General features: G+C 39.0%; 1 protein-coding gene across 1 annotated transcript in view; it reads left to right on the forward strand.

Annotated features, from left to right (window-relative positions):
* The window catches only part of LOC124136412 (voltage-dependent calcium channel subunit alpha-2/delta-3-like), a 320,630-nt gene that overhangs the window by 226,630 nt on the left and 75,441 nt on the right, over nt 1-18,559 (forward strand). The window lies entirely within an intron of this gene.

Consider the following 18,559-nt stretch of genomic DNA (forward strand, 5'->3'; position numbering starts at 1 on the left):
GCTATATGTGGGTGAGATTGTGTGTGGGTGAGGTTATGTGTGGGTGAAGCTGTGTGTGTGTGGGTGAAGCTGTGTGTGTGTGTGTGTGTGTGTGTGTGTGTGTGTATGTGTGGGTGAGGTAATGTGCGGGTCAGTGGGTGTGGAAGAGGTAATGTGTTGGTGAGTGTGGGTGGGTGAGTCTGTGGGTGGGTGAGGTAGTGGGTGAGGCAGTGTGTGTGTGTGAGGTAGTGAGTGGATAAGGTAATGTGTGGGTGAGGCTGTGTGATATACCAGACTTGCTCTTGTTACGCCTGGGTAGCAGGATAGGAGGCCACCATCACATCATAGGATCAGTCTGTCAGTGTGGGTGAGGTGTAGGGTTGGTGAGGGGGAGGAGGGGCTAGGGGATGTAGCTGTTTTGGATTTGTAGATATGGGGTGAGTCTTACATTGACCCTATCCGTCAATCATAATAAATAAAAGTGACAAAAACAAAAAGAAATTTCCACTAAAAGTCATTGGACACTTTTGGACTATAGCATGAGCATGTGTTATGAATCACCATCAAATATTGAGTGAGTGAGTGAGTATGGTTTTATGCCACTTTTAGCAAAATTCCAGCAATATCGCGGCAGGGGACACCAGAAATACGCTTCACACACTGTATCAAATAGTGATAACCCCAGGGCCCACTTGCACAAAGCGATCTTAGCGCTAAGATGATCGTAACTCCCAAATTTTAACATAGGCTTATAATTGTCGTAGTGCTGAGATTGCTTTGTGCAAGTGGGGCCAGGTGTCCACAAAAAGGTGAGCATATCCTTGCCTACTGGCGGCACCCATCACAACACATTCAAGGTAATTCAATTGTTCACCTGAAAAAAACCACAGGAATATGGGTTCAAGTCAATATAGGGCATAAGACTATCATTGCTGCCTGTAAAAAGGTTCTGTCCATGTGTGGAAAGATCAAGCCACCAATGAAATCTTATAAGGGAAGCCTGCCTGGAACTTGAATCCAGGTCCAGTGTACCGATGGTCAGCCAGCTGGTCAGTGTGGTCAGCTGACACATCATCTCCAGTTACCCGCTCTTAATAGTGTCTGACACTGTGAAGAACGCTGATAATTTAATTACTGCCACAGACATTAGTAAGGAGATGCGATGTCTGTTTAGATGAGAGTGTCTTATAGAGATGATGCAGCTTTTAAGGATTCATAATGGTCCCTGGTTTATCCAACATATTTGTTAACATGGTAAGCTGACTGGCTTTGTACTGGCTCCGAGTCAATCATCGCTGACCGGAATGTGACCAGGGCTAGTCCATGATTTATTGACCATTATATGAACTGGACGGAACAGTTGACCAGCAGACCATTGGGGTTCATGGTCAGTTGGAGAGATTTGACAACTGTCATATGTTGGAATAATGGAATAATGTTTATGTAACACAAATCTTGTAACTTATGACATTCATAATTCCATTGGCCATAATTGTCATAAGATTACAAGACCTGAAACCTGAGATGTAACTGTAATCGTGGGATCTGACTGTAATCGTGGGATCTGACTGAAATCCTGGAATCTGACTGAAATCCTGTGATCTGACTGTAATCCAAGGATATGATAATAATGATATGATATGACTGAAATACTGTGATGTATCTAAAAATAATTCACATAAGTGATGTGACAATACTACTGTTTAAAGCAGCTTTAATTGGTACCATTCATATTACCATTGGCCATCTTTGTCGTAACATTATGAGAACTGAAACTATAAATATGATAATCACACATACCACAGTATTAGAGTATTATTTCAGTTACAGCAGCTTTAATTAACATCAACAATGTACTACCTTCAGTCCGAATAGTCATTCAAACTTGTTGATGACATGGCAGTTGCACCAAAGGTCACAAACTACTCACTGTGATTCAAGCAAAGATGTGATGAAGATTCACTTGATGGCAAATGTTTTTGTTGAAAATAAATTATACATAAAACCTAATACAAGAATCAGACAGATAAGATTATTAATACACGGCAGAGTATTTGTCATGTGTAATGTCGTGTCAAGTTCCTGTCTGGCAGAACAGAGAGATTACTCAGCTCCAGACACATTTAAAGACACTTATCTGACAGCAGAGAAATAAGCTGGTATGTACTGCACAGTGAAGGATGAATACTGCTTGTAGATTGGGGCCCATCAGAAATATTTCTTCTTCCAGTGATTGAGGTCAAGACTATTGTGGTGTGATGTTCAGCAAATGCAAGCTACACAGCAGTGCATTACATTGTCCTTGTCCCTCAGTGTTAAGTATTGCTGGCTTCCCACCAAGGATTCAGGAATAACAGGAGTGTTGCAGAAAATCTGTTGTGATCTAGAAACTGCATAGCATTTTTTTTAATTAACATCACTTGACCTTTAGATCATGATTATTACCATGATGATGATGGTGGTGATGATGATGATGATAGTGATGATGATGATGATGATGATGATGATAGTGATGATGATGATGATGATGATGATGATGATGATGATGATAGTGATAATGATGATGATGGTGGTGATGATGATGATGGTGGTAATGATGATGATGGTGGTGATGATGGTGGTGATGATGATGATAGTGATAATGATGATGATGGTGGTAATGATGATGATGGTGGTGATGATGATGATGGTGGTGATGATGATGATAGTGATAATGATGATGATGGTGGTGATGATGATGATAGTGATAATGATGATGATGGTGGTGATGATGATGATGATGATAGTGATAATGATGATGATGATGATGATGATGATGATGATGATGATAGTGATGGTAATGATGATGATGGTGGTGATGATGATGATAGTGATAATGATGATGATGGTGGTGATGATGATGGTGGTAATGATGATGATGGTGGTGATGATGCTGGCGATGATGATGGTGGTGATGATGATGATGGTGATGATGATGATGGTGATGATGATGATGGTGATGATGATGATGGTGGTGATGATGATGGTGATGATGATAATGATGATGGTGGTAATGATGATGATGATGATGATGGTGGTGATGATGATGGTGGTGATGATGATGGTGATGATGATGATGGTGGTAATGATGATGATGATGATGATGATGGTGGTGATGATGATGGTGGTGATGATGATGGTGATGATGATGATGGTGGTGATGATGATGATGGTGGTGATGATGATGGTGTAATGATGATGATGATGGTGGTGATGATGATGATGGTGATGATAATGATGATGGTGGTGATGATGATGGTGGGGATAGTGATGATGGTGATAGTGATGATGATGATGAACAACATCCACAACCTTACAGTAACTGCAGCCCTGGCAGAGAAAAGATAGTGCCATGAAATGCCGGATATGCAAACGAGACAAAATTGAATATTTCCCAGATTCAGTTTGTGTCTGTTATTGTGTTATGCCTAGTACAGCTTCAGCATTATGGCAGCGGTGTGGCAGTAATTCTATTCATTACTTGTGTTTTTTACTGCATGTCCATCAACATAGTCCTCAAGTCCATGGCCTGTCATTATGACGGGGTGGAACATTATTGGTATTCTGTATGTTTCTGGCTAATTTAGCCTTGAATATAAAGGCACTGATGATGTTTTCTTATGGTAATGGTTTGTTTGCCACTGTGGAGAGTGAGATAGAAGTTAGAGGCTTGTCAATATGTTTGTTGCTGTTCCTCGTAGTGTATCAGAGATAAATAGGAGATTGAACTGATTTTACTGTGGTTGACAAACCAAAATGTGTCAGTGGTCCAATGGACCAGCATATAGAAAAAACTTCTGGTCCTTTTGGATCTCCACTAAACTCAATCCTGCTGACCAAAAGGGTTTTAAAAGGTATCACTCCTTGGTGCAATTAGAACGAAAAACCAGTCAAGGAGGTAACCACTGTACCACACAGGGTTATTTAGGTTGCTGGTGATGCTTAGAGTTTAAAGTCAATCTGTCGTTGATTTCAAAACTCCTCCAAACTTAAATTTCTTTGTTTGTTCCTTAAATACCACTAGACCACTGGACCAGCATTTATTTAATTTTGCTGGTCCTTAAGAAAATATGCTAGACTCGGACCAGTGGACCAGTGGACCAACGTTAGTGTTGAACACTGTTTCAACTACATTGCTCTTGTTTTTCTATTAAGGAGAACTCCTTTTTGAATCAAGGTATTAACTCCTTGTTCTACAAGTTTACAACAGCTGGCCTAAATAATATTTCTTCTCTGTTGGAGGCATTGAGTAAAGGGTGGCCCCTGTGTGGAGTTTAGCAAACTCTTTGTGCACGCAGACTGATTGGTCAGGACATCAATAAACGATGATGCGTATTTGGCTTTAATGTCAAATTAGACATGCTTTCAATTGGAAGAATTTACAATTTGCTGTTCAGAGTTGTGTTCCTCCAATGTACCCCAAGCTGAGGATCGTATTAGGGCTGGGTACTGAGTAGGACCCGGCTACCCACAGGGCTACCTGGACCCGTGGTTAGTCACGTGATATATTGTTTAATGACAAAAATTATCTAGAACTCTATGGTTACACTACAAGTCACTAATGTTCGCATTTATTTCTGACTATGCACCCATTCCTTCTGATTTTTCATATGATTGAATAAAGATATAACTTAATTCAACTTCAGTGTATGAATGACCAGATTGTTTAATACATGTATCTAAATACATTTTGCCAGGGCTATGCTAAAAATGTTCCCATTCGGACATTTTGAGATATTTCCTGATACCTACAGTATTTTCCCCGGGAAGGGTCAGGTAATAGGGGGGTGGGTACCCGGGTAGTGAATTTGGACTCCCAGCCCTAGGTAGTATGTTTATTCTTGGCAAGTCATCACTGACCCTGTGCTTGATGGCTTCATGGAAGTGGTTAATATCTGTGATGTACTCCACTTCAGGATTTTCTCCCACATTCAGCTGATTCTCAATGATATAATTCAAGCTGATTCTCAATGATGACTAAAATACTATTCAAGCTGATTCTCAATGATGACTAAAATACTATTCAAGCTGATTCTCAATGATGACGAAAATACTATTCAAGCTGATTCTCAATGATGACTAAAATACTATTCAAGCTGATTCTCAATGATGACTAAAATACTATTCAAGCTGATTCTCAATGATGACGAAAATACTATTCAAGCTGATTCTTAATGATAACTAAAAAAACTATTCAAGCTAACTCTCAATGATAACTAAAATACTATTCAAGCTGATTCTCAATGATAACTAAAAAACTATTCAAGCTAACTCTCAACGGAAACTAAAATATCATTCAAGGAGCCTTGATAATAATTTGTCATAATTTGTCAGATTCAACAGGATTGCCAAACAGCTGCCCATACAAAGTTAATGATTACAGAAAATAACAGGATTATCAACCATCTTCAAGTTGGTATCACATGCTGTTCAATGTCTCCGAATATAAAAGCTCTCGTAGGCCGAACTACAATGAAGTAGGCGGTAACCTAATCATGTAAGCAGCCTGCTTATTGGCTGATAGGCAGGACACAGCGGCAGGTGATGTAGGCTTAGTATCAGGCATGCCTACTTCAAATGACCCACAAGAGCCACTTAATGAGACTACCAATGTATTATCTCCCTTGACTTGACAATTTCTTCAGCTCAGCACACTCATGAACAAAATTATTTTAGCAGCCTGTTGGCCACGTCTTTAGATAATGAAAGAGGTTGTTATTAGCCACCTCATGTGCCGTCATGAATATGATGTTGAACTCTTTTGGTTTCTTTGATAATAATTTTGTGACAGTGGGTTTTATATTTAAACATTCTTCTTGTGTTAGTTCCTTTACAATCAAGGACATTATTCATAAGGGATGTTTACTTCAGATGCATGTCAGGCTGACATTAACCTTATTTGGCTTACTGATATCTTTTTGTTCAAAACAAATTGACGTAAAAACTAATAAAAGTCTTTCTTTGCTGTTATGTCAGTTCATTTAAAAACAAATTGATGTAAAAATTGATGTTATGTCAGTTCAGTGTTTCACATCTGACAACCAAAACAAAATGACAAACAAATCTTTTGACTTTGATTAATTTCCTTTTAGATATTATATTTTGTTTGTTTAATGAAATAGAGATCAATATTTTTCTAATTCCTTTGACAAACAAATTAATAGAAAATATATGGTCTAATATATATAAATAGCAATTCTCAATAGAAGCATGCAGAAGTCATCTTTCAAAATTAGAATAAGATTAAAATATCAAGAGTAAAATAATTTTGATAAGTAACTAAGCCAGTGTACAAAGATTTTCTACCAAGAATCAGTGAAACCATGCATAACAGTGTATATGACGATATTTCCAATCACAGATTCTGGCCAACTGGAAAAAAAATAATATTGAAAACTTAAATTAACAGATCAGTCCTTTAAGCTGTGTTTACTGCAACTAATTTATCTATTTACACATAAAGACATTAAGGACTTGTGTTTTGAGTCTCCCCAAAAAGCTCTGGCACAGTGTTAGAAGTAACTTCCAAACAGCTACCCTTACATCCCAGCAACAATCCAACCTGTCGCTAATGGGCAGCTTAAAAGCTTTATTATCAAACCGAGCCCTACATTAAACATTCAGTTGTCCGCCATATGCTCGTTTTTTAGTCCCAAACTCAATAATTCAAAATATTTGCAAACACATATTTCCTTTTGAGGTGTGTGTTTCCTGTTGGTTTGCAGTGGAACCTTGATATTGGTTTCAGCATGGTCGAAAAGGAATTTCCATAGATATCGGTGTTGTGTGTTAAAGGTGCAAGACAGTGTTTAAATTTTAGATGTTTTTTAGTGCTATTTGATAGGACAAATCAAAGTAAACTAAGTGTATTTTATCCATCCCTGTGTGAAGCTATTAGGTACTTTATTACACAAAGGATTCCCAATACAGTTCTAAAAATTGATTTCAAAAGGTTATGCAAGGCAAATACAACCAGTAACCAGTCTATACAAATGTCTGCATTGCAGTGTGTTTTGTGCATGGCATCTTTGAACACTCTTATGTGTTCAAAACTTGCAATTAATATGTGTCAGTGAGATTGGTGTGTTTAACATAGATTATAAAGCTTTCCTGATTTTCAAGTACTTGAGTAAATAGGGTATATTTCTGTATCAAATCTGCAAAAAACAAAAAGACCTTAGAAAATGCTACTAATCTCATCTTGCATCTTTAAGTCCATATAATGACTCCACATTGTCTTAGTGTGGACACAGCATCATAAATATGCCATGAAGCTTTGGTTGTGCAAACATCATGGTCTTGTCCTGGTGTAATAAATCACGGGTTATCGTGGGCAGAGTGGTTGTAAGCCTTATTTATAGTGCTGTCTGTTCTGGAGTCGGTGATGGTGCCACACAGGTCGTGCTATAACATATGGTATTCCTTTTACACCTCTCGTATTCATTCTGAAAATTGATTATGAAAAACTCCCAAACTTGTTTTTTAAAAACTGTTTCCAAGATATGGTTGTCAAGGAGATAATGGCAACTGTCTTCTTCTTTTAAATTTTAAGATTGAGCTCCATTTCATTTGATGTCATAGACTGAAGAGGTAGTTATCAGATTGTATGTGATGGTTTTACAGATGAGTAGACATATGATTCTGAAACTGTAATGTATATTTTCTCTAACATTTTTTATAATAAAAAATGTATGTAAGGAAAGATGTTTAAGTATACGTACCCTAGATTATTGGATTAGTTCCCAGCGTCACGGCTATGGAGCTGATTCAGATCAGATTCTTGGATCATAGTAAATAGTAATTTTGTGTGTGCAGTTTTATCTCCCCTGAGTGAGGAGTTTCGATCCAGATCAAGATGCTTGGTTTGTCAGCTCCATATCCTTGGCCTTGTGTCACTCACTATGGGCTTTTTTAGGTTCCTGATGGGATATATTGTTTAGCATAAAACAGCTGAAAAATATTATCTTAAATTTAAGATGAGTCAACTTTTTGTTCTCAAACATTAGCGTAAAATGTCCATACGAAAACACTTAGCGTCAATTAGAATTTTGCTCTTTATTGTAATAGTGTTAAAATCTTATAAAAGTCGTATGTAACTAGATGTACTGAGAAAATAAAGCCTGTCAGGTACTTGCAAAACATGAATTACAGTAATGAAAGGACAGCAGAACAAGTTGTCCCAACAGACAGACTGACAATCTGCATTCACATAAAGATGGTTCCGCATTTTAGATTCAACTTGACAGCTTGTTCGCTATTGGTGTGTTTTTTTAATGATTAAGCCAAAAAAATATTGACTATTGACTAAAAGGCACAAAACTTTACTGACAACTGTTTTTTGTTTGTTTGTTGTTTAATGCTGCACTCAGCAATATTCCAGCTATATGACGACAGTCTGTAAATAATCGAGTCTGGACCAGACAATCCAGTGATGTCATGAGCAATTAGGATACGATGATATGCATAAACCAAGTCAGCGAGCCTGACCACCCGATCCCTTTAGTCGCCTCTTACGACAAGCATAGTCACCTTTTATGGCAAGCATGCGTTGCTGAAGACCTATTTTACCCAGGAATCCTAATGAATCTACTGACAACTGACTTGTTACCTCATCAATTAGGACCCTCTGTCCTCCTACATTAAGGCAACAAGCCCTGATATTACTGAAATACCGTTCATTCAACTCACTCAGTTTATGCTTCAGCTATGGAGACCAATCTGTTTGTTACTTATGGAGCAGGGCGTGGAGTCATCCCACAGATGTCATCCTTACCTTGTCAGCCTGCTGGCAGGGTTAACCTCTTTGGTCATGTGGACAAGGCATCCGACCTCTGATCAGAAGGTCCATGGTTCGAATCCCATCACGGGACTTTTATGGCCACTACACTTACATAGCAATGTAGGGACATGCCTGTCATAAATTACCCTTCTAAAAGGTATTTTTTTCATAATCCTCCAAGAACCCTCCCAAGCCAATATTAAATTAATCTGTTAACCTATAAAATTACATTATTATCCCTTCTTCAATGTAAAGTAACAGTGCATGACACTTCCCAAAATTGTCAAGGAATTTTCCCAATTCTCTCCATTAACCTGTATTGTATGTTTGTGACCCTTTGCAGATTTTCTTCAAACCCCTCCTTCATATAAATGACTGCTCCCTGATGCATGTGCAAATCATGTAGTTCATTGCTTCCTCACCATACCTTTAAGATAGGCTTCATCATACCAGAAGCCGATGCCCATAGGGTTCATAAGCTTCTTTATTATGCCTATTATATGCATACTGTCTTCAAATAGGCCTCGTTGGCAATCTTTGTTATTTTTATTAGTAATTGCCTTGCTTTCAACTTTATGTACTGTCCTGTATCATATTTCCTTGTCTCAAAACAGACTAATATCTCTTGTGCTCATATGCCTCATTAGTTGCTGTTTAGATTTGCTTATAAGAACTTTGATATCAGGGATAATATTTTCAGTATTTGTTTTTAAATTGTTGTTTTTTATTTATGGTTGTGAAAGTTATATTTCAGTTGGATATGGACAACACTGCAATGAAAATTATCAAAAGAGGAATCAAATACTATCATATACCTGTTTGAAGAAAAATGTTTTTAATTGTCTACTGACTAGGGCCCTGTTCCACAAAGTGACGATCATCGTAACTCCCATACTTTAACATAGACTTATGATCGTCAGAGCGATAAGATCATCATAACTTTCATACTTTAACATAGACTTATGATTGTCATAGCATTAAGATCATCGTATCTCCCATACTTTAACATAGACTTATGATCATCATAGCATTAAGATCATCATATCTCCTATACTTTAACATAGACTTATGATTGTCATAGCATTAAGATCATCGTAACTCCCATACTTTAACATAGACTTATGATCGTTAGAGCATTAAGATCATCGTAACTCTCATACTTTAACGTAGACTTACGGTCATCGTAGCGCTCAGATTGCTTTGTGGCAGGGGGCCCAGTAGTTGGCCCTGGAGTTGTGAATTAGGATTAAAAGGAAGCCAGGCCTGATAATATTGGCTTCATCTATCACAGCTATTTTTTTATATTGCTTGATATTGCTTGAAGACTGCCTCCATGGTGTAGTGGAGCTGATGTAGTGGTGGGAGAATCTGCTGGAGGGCGGAAGGCCGGTGTTAAAGAGATGTTAATAGATGGTACTTGTTGTTACCCTGCCTCATGCTCGGCATTAAGGCGATAAAAAAAAAGCCGGGTCAGCGCGGAATCAGTATACTGAGTCTGAGTGGGGTATCGGTGCCGTAGGTATGGTACCTCCCAATCTGTTGACTGACATTGGGAGAGTACCCGGGTTTGCTACCAGTAATACAGCCCTTTTGACAATCTGGGTAATGCAGAAGACTGCAGTGTTGGGGAGTCCTCACATTCTCCGAAAAGTTATGGGTGGGTTTGACTAGGCTGTCTGCGCTGCGTGTAGAGCTGATGATGAACCCTGAGCGATGATGCGCCTAACCAGTCTTACTGTGTCCTCTTTGCTGCAATTTTTATTTTAATCTGAAAATAATAATAATAATAATAATAATAATAATTTCATTTATAAAGTACTGAATTCCACTCACAAGTGAATGCCCATGACACTGCATTGTTATTACAATGAATGTGTTTGCACTTGATTTTCATTCTCAGCTCCTTTGGGAGTTTACAGCCCAAGCTGCCTGTGCGTTAACAGTCGCATTCCAATCTCAACCTACCAGGTACCCATTTACTGCTGCGTGAACAGAGGCATATGTCCACAGAGTCATGAGTGTTTCTGACCCGTGAGGATCCGGTTTAGAATAAGTCTTCAGCAACCAATGCTTGTTGTAAGAGGCAACTAACGGGATTGGGAGGTCAGTCTCACTGACTTGGTTGATGCAAGTCATTGTATTCCAATTGCGCAGATGGATGCTCATGATGTCAATCACTGGATTGTCTGGTCCAGACTCAATTATTTACAGATAGCCATCATATAGCTAGAATATTCTTGAGTGCAATGTTTAACAAACAAGCAAACAAACAAAATACGTTCTTACAAATCACCAATGGTGGTGCACAGAAATAAATGAGGGAGGGTGTAGTGACCGATTAAACATTAGAATTGTCAAGCAAATATTTAAGAATGTATGTGTAGAAGAAAGATATGTTTATCAGGACATACAAAATAAGAATCTTGTTTGAGGAATATTCTTGGTGAATATGCTAAAAGGACAAAATGCAAACATACAAAAAATAAACTCAAACTCACAATGCCGTGTTCTTTGTCATCGAGAACTTAATCTAAAAAAAAGACCGCTCTTAAAGACTAATGATCCATGGCCTTGTCAACTACTGACCTGATGACATTTGTAGTTCATTGTTTAAACTCAGCTAGATGTATAATTGTGTAAAACTGTAAACAGAAAGATCCCCAAGGACACAAATTCCCATTTTCTTGCACAATGATGGCAGAGCAATTCATCATAGTAATTGTCTTGGGACAAATGGCCCACTTGTAAAGGATTTGCTTGGGTGTGTAACAAAAACAGAAGCACTTTGTGTCCATGATGAGCGTGTTTATTGAGGAGCTGGCTGTTCAGACTGACATGGCAGGCTTGATGTCCCCCTTGACCTTCAACACACCAACACTGCTGTAGACTTTAATGTTGAAATAATATTTAAGCATTTTCAACAGATGCTTTATTCAATAAATTCAATTCATTCTGATCAATTTAAAGTCAATTTTTCTGGTTAATATTTATGATTTCTATTGACTATGGTTGTCATTTTAGACATTGACCATGGTAGTCGTTTTAGACATTGACCATGGTAGTCATTTTAGACACTGACCATAGTAGTGGTTTTAGACATTGACCATGGTAGTCATTTTAGACATTGACCATGGTAGTCGTTTTAGACATTGACCATGGTAATCATTTTAGACATTGACCATGGTAGTCATTTTAGACATTGACCATGGTAGTCGTTTTAGACATTGACCATGGTAATCATTTTAGACATTGACCATGGTAGTCATTTTAGACATTGACCATGGTAGTCGTTTTAGACATTGACCATGGTAATCATTTTAGACATTGACCATGGTAGTCGTTTTAGACATTGACCATGGTTTTCATTTTAGACATTGACCATGGTAGTTGTTTCATTATTTGGTTTGTTTGTTTGTTGTTTATTGCTGCATGGAACAATATTCCAGCTATATGATGGACTGTAAAAAAGTCTGACCAGACAATTTAGTGATTGACATCATACGCATCAGTCTGAGCAGTTGGGATGCGATGACATGCATCATCCAAGGCAGAGAGCATGACCACCTGATCACATCCTACCTGAATCTTCACGGGGATCATCATTTGGCCGTTATTAAGGAGATAAACGGTGTTAATTGATGCTATTCATTCTTTAAATGTGAATTACATGTTATGTATGTCCAGGACACTCCCCTTGTTTGTAATGCTAGATGAGTTTAGTAAAGTGTGTTTCTGAAAATTATCCCAAAATGACTGGTAGGCTGGAGATAAAAAACCAAACATCTGAGTCCTGCATCACTCTTGGCTTCATCGACCCTCACCCACCTGCCTGTGTGACCAACCAACCAACCAACAACCAACAACCAACCAACCTAATGATCCTTGGTGACTTGGTTGATAGCGTACCTAATACCCTGACAACGTTGTTCACAATATCAATCACTGGATTATGGGGTCCAAATTTGATTATGTATAGGCAGCCATCATATAACTGGTATATTGCTGAATGTGCGTTAAGCAACAAACAAACAAACATTCTAACTGTCCCTGTGTATTTTTACATATATAAAGAAGAAAAAAAACATGACCAAAATAAATGATTCATGTGATACTGCCCAAGAGACCTAAAGATAACCACTGGCAGCAAACACATCAACATGCCAAAACAGTAATGATGTGATGTCTCAAAAAATTATGTTTGGATTGGAAGCGTTTGTGATATTAACTGAAAGAACGGATGGATTCATCACCAGAAGATTTCCCACGGGAAATAATATCAATTTCCCTTCACATGAATACATTACAGATACCATATTCGATGTAATAAGCGCCTGGGGCGCTCTCAAAATTAGAAATAGGGGGCTCTTATTAGAATATAATTTCAGTGAGAAAAAAGTTGAGAGAGTTGAAAGATCATAAATTTCATGGTTTATGCTGACAGTCTGGAATAATACAAAAGAAAAGTATGTACATATCATATACGACAGATATATTCTCCAGAATTTAATTGCCCATAATTAAGGGTGCATATAAGACACGAGTGTGTATTATACACGAATAAATAAGTTGTGTACATTGATCAATTGGAAGGGGTGCTAATGGGGATTGTTCACTAGCCAATATAGTAACAAATATCGCCATGGGTGTTTTATTAGAGTGGGGCACTTATTATGTCGAATACGGTATGATTAATTGTAAAAGCATTAGATTTGGTTGGATAATTCCGAGCCAACCATAGTTTAATGATAAAGACAGCATAGATTGGTTTCACTTTCTATATCCAAGCAAATTCAAGTTGTGTTCAATTGCAGGCATCAAGGTTGGCAGGAATACAGATTTCTTGGTCTCATCTATTTATGATGGAAATGTTAGAAATGGAAAGATTCACTCTGGAGATTGCTTCGCAACAGGACAAATTCAACAAGAGAAGATTTAATTTCTCCATTAGGCCAAACCAGTTATTTTTCCTGTTTTTCATATTTGTCTATGAGTGGCACTACAGTACAAGACTAAAAAGTTTGATCAGATTGTATTTTAGATTGATATGCTAAAAATAGTTAAACAGTGTTAAAATAAATAAATAAATTTTTTCTTTGCTTCTGCAAACTTTAGGGCAGATTTGCCTAATAAGAGGAAGAAGTATTGTTAAGACCTTAATGGTACATTATCTTTGTGTATTTCCATAATCGATTCTACATATCCATGACTTAATGCCGTAACACTGCAATGCCCATACTCACATCAGGATAGGTAATGTATAGCACAGGAATTTATGAATCCCAATACAGTGACCCCTCGCTACAACGCTACCTTTGGGGTCCAAATAATTGATGAGCGTTATAGATGATCAGCGGTTATACGAAGGTCGAATCGTAGGTGGTAGATGACCAACAAAACAGTATACATGCTCTGCCTACCTACTGATCTATGTTGCACGTTTCAGAGTTTAAAAAAAGATTAGATTAGAAGTTGGTTATGATTCATAGTGTAAAAAAATATTCATCACATTTTCAAAAAACAGCATATCCCTTCAGCGAATTCAGGTGAATAACAGGTATAACAAACTTGGTCAATAAAAGTATGAAATTTGATATAAAACATCACTAGGCATGATGTAGCTATAAATGTATGGTAATGGAGGGCGTAGAATGTTCCTTCATATCAGCAAGGTTCTGGAAGCTTGCAGGATTATATCAACAGACAACTTCAGAGCTACTTTGATGAAATACCCAATGAAATAAAGGACCCCCAAAGGGTCATAGTTCAAACTGCAGCTGACATATCTGGGATAGCATCCCCTATTTGTTATGACTCTTGGTGTGGGACTTGAAGGAAGTCTGGTTGATGGGTCGAGCTCTGGAGATGTCCTAGAAGGGGGCACTATGAAGTGCAAGCCATTGATGTTTATCTGTGGTGTGATAGAAGTTTGGGTGATTTATTGGAGGTCAAGCACTCCCTGGTCTTTCAATGAGCCTCTCGATGATGTTCAGACTGTGATGTTGGACTTGGGACTTTAGACGGTGGATATAACCATGATGACAGAAAATGTTCAAATCAATTCGGATTTTGAATGACATTCAGTTATTTTATGAATGATTTTTTATGTTAGCATGTTTTGTTTTATGTTGTTTTGGCAGTATTCCAGGAAACCATGATAGTATGTTCATAGGTTCATAACAGCAAACAACTGGCTGAGAGTGAACTCATTTGGGCATGATGTCACACTGATAGTCGAGATGGAATATTGCTGAGTGTGGCATTAAACAACAAACACACAAATAAACAAACAAATTTTTTTTTTAAAAATCCCCCAAACCCCAAAATACTGACAGACAGCCATGTCCGAAGACCTATACTTACCCAGTTGACCCATCTGTCAACTCTGTAAATCATTGTGGGAACGGGAGGCCCAGTGGTTTGAGGCTTTCCTCCCACCTTAAGTGAGTGAGTGAGTATGGTGTTACGCCGCTTTTGGCAATATTGCAGCAATATCATGGCGGGGGACACCAGAAATGGGCTTCACACATTCTACCCATGTTGGGAATTGAACCCGGGTCTTCGGCGTGACAAGCGAACGCTTTAACCACTAGGCTACCCGACTGCCCCTCCAACCTTAAGCTGAGAATGTGTGTTTTGACTGAAATGTGGCATTTCTCAAAACACACTTTCAAAACCACCCTGCGGGGATTCGGGGATAGTATAGCTCCCCAGTATTATTGGCTTTAAAGTTGACTAAAATAGATCTTGTGTTTAGGCTTGTTGGACAAATGTGTGTCATTGTTCCCTGTTCAATTGACTCAGTTACATGCTGCTGTGATATAGCTCTAATATTTCTGACTCATAAGACAAGCAAACCACCAATCTGATCCATGTTAAATAGATGCGATGCTTCAAACAAATTCTGGTTGAATATCTGCAGACTTGAGAAGGTATTCTACAGCCTAAAGATGGCACCAAACCTATATACAAGCAACAAAGTCTTGGCTGAAATATCTACAGAATTGTGAAGGTATTCTACAGCCTAAAGATGGCATCAAACCTATATACAAGCGACAAAGTCTTGGCTGCAATATCTACAGAATTGTGAAGGTATTCTATAGCCTAAAGATGGAATCAAACCAATGTACAAGTGACAAAGTCTTGGCTGAAATATCTACAGAATTGTGAAGGTATTCTACAGCCTATAGATGGCATCAACCCTATATACAAGCAACCAAGTCTTGGCTGAAATATTTACAGAATTGTGAAGGTATTCTACAGCCTAAAGATGGCATCAAACCAATATACAAGCTTATTTTCAAAGCTACTCTCTAGGTAGTGTTCATTTGGGTAGAGAGTAACACAGTCCTTGTTCAGAGAAGATACAAATTAGCATTGCTTGCCATGCTGTTGTCTTCAAAGAGGAGCAGGAGATGACAAATTAAACTCTAGATATACTTCCTAATTGTCAGTCCCTGAGCTCAACCTTTATTGCTGACTTGATCACAACCAATTTCCAGCCAATTACTGCAATACAAACTAACTATCGTAAAATTGGAGCAGAATTTCCTTTGAAACAGGTATCCCCTTGATTGTTTGTTATTTAAGCTGTGTGTTTTTCCCATTGGTCATTATGGATTGTGTTTTAATCAAGCTACGACAAAGTGGTGATGATGAGTTTGTCAAGTGAAACTTTGTAGACGTGAAAAGAAAGAACATAATTTCCTCAAAGTCTAATGAAGAGATGTTCAAACAATTGAGGTGTTGAAAGTTTTGTTTGTTTTTCATCTTACTTGTCATCATGAGCTATGTAATGGCCGAAGTATGTACTGAGTGGCGTGGGATTATTTGTGTGGGATTTCATCTAATAAAGATTCTGTTTTCCTCTTTCAGTTCTGACTTTTACACTGTAACTGGATCATCATTTTGTCTGTCAACCTTTATCTGTAAATGCCAAACACTGATGGCATTCATTGGTGAAAGCAGAGAAATATGTGGTGTCATCATCTCATTGTTGTAGCAAAACAAACAGTAATCAAATACACAACATTGTTGGAACATGAGGCTGTAGGATGGGAGTTGTAGATTTGGTTTGTGTGATGACGGTTTTGGGATATGGCTTGTGGGTTGTCGGATGTGGATTGTAGGATGTGGGTTGTAGGATGTGGGTTGTAGGATGGGGTTTGTAGGATGTGGCTTGTGGGTTGTAGGATGTGGATTGTAGGATGTGGCTTGTGTTGTGGGTTGTAGGGTGTGGCTTGTGGGTTGTAGGATGTGGCTTGTAGGATGTGGCTTGTGGATTGTAGGATGTGGGTTGTAGGATGTGGGTTGTGGGTTGTAGGATGTGGGTTGTAGGATGTTGGTTGTAGGATGTGGGTTGTAGGATGTGGGTTGTGGGTTGTAGGATGTGGGTTGTAGGATGTGGGTTGTAGGATGTGGGTTGCAGGATGTGGGTTGTAGGATGTGGGTTGCAGGATGTGGGTTGTAGGATGTGGGTTGTAGGATGTGGGTTGTAGGATGTGGGTTGTAGGATGTGGGTTGCAGGATGTGGGTTGTAGGATGTGGGTTGCAGGATGTGGCTTGTAGGATGTGGGTTGTGGGTTGTAGGATGTGGGTTGTAGGATGTGGGTTGTAGGATGTAGCTAGTGGGTTGTAGGATGTTGGTTGTAGGATGTGGGTTGTAGGATGTGGGTTGTAGGATGTGGGTTGTCAGATGTGGGTTGTAGGATGTTGGTTGTAGGATGTGGGTTGTAGGATGTGGGTTGTAGGATGTGGGTTGTCAGATGTGGGTTGCAGGATGTGGGTTGTAGGTTGTAGGATGTGGATTGTAGGATGTGGGTTGTTTGATGTGGATTGTTGAATGTGGGTTGTTGGATGTGGATTGTTGAATGTGGGTTGTAGGATGTGGGTTGTGGGTTATAGGATGTTGGTTGTCGGATGTGGGCTGTGGGTTATAGGATGTGAGTTGTCGGATGTGGGCTGTGGGTTGTCGGATGTTGGTTGTAGGATGTGGGTTGTAGGATGTGGGTTGTGGGTTACAGGATGTGGGTTGTAGGATGTGGGTTGTGGATTGTAGGATGTGGGTTGTAGGATGTGGGTTGTGGGTTGTAGGATGTGGGTTGTAGGATGTTGGTTGTAGGATGTGGGTTGTAGGATGTGGGTTGTGGGTTGTAGGATGTGGGTTGTAGGATGTGGGTTGTAGGATGTGGGTTGCAGGATGTGGGTTGTAGGATGTGGGTTGCAGGATGTGGGTTGTAGGATGTGGGTTGTAGGATGTGGGTTGTAGGATGTGGGTTGCAGGATGTGGGTTGTAGGATGTGGGTTGCAGGATGTGGCTTGTAGGATGTGGCTTGTGGGTTGTAGGATGTGGGTTGTAGGATGTGGGTTGTAGGATGTAACTAGTGGGTTGTAGGATGTTGGTTGTAGGATGTTGGTTGTAGGATGTGGGTTGTAGGATGTGGGTTGTCAGATGTGGGTTGTAGGATGTTGGTTGTAGGATGTGGGTTGTAGGATGTGGGTTGTAGGATGTGGGTTGTCAGATGTGGGTTGCAGGATGTGGGTTGTAGGTTGTAGGATGTGGATTGTAGGATGTGGGTTGTTTGATGTGGATTGTTGAATGTGGGTTGTTGGATGTGGATTGTTGAATGTGGGTTGTAGGATGTGGGTTGTGGGTTATAGGATGTTGGTTGTCGGATGTGGGCTGTGGGTTATAGGATGTGAGTTGTCGGATGTGGGCTGTGGGTTGTCGGATGTTGGTTGTAGGATGTGGGTTGTAGGATGTGG

This window comes from Haliotis rufescens, unplaced genomic scaffold, assembly GCF_023055435.1.
Source record: "Haliotis rufescens isolate VD_foot unplaced genomic scaffold, xgHalRufe1.0.p SCAF_22, whole genome shotgun sequence".
In the NCBI taxonomy this organism is placed as follows: Eukaryota; Metazoa; Mollusca; class Gastropoda; order Lepetellida; family Haliotidae; genus Haliotis; species Haliotis rufescens.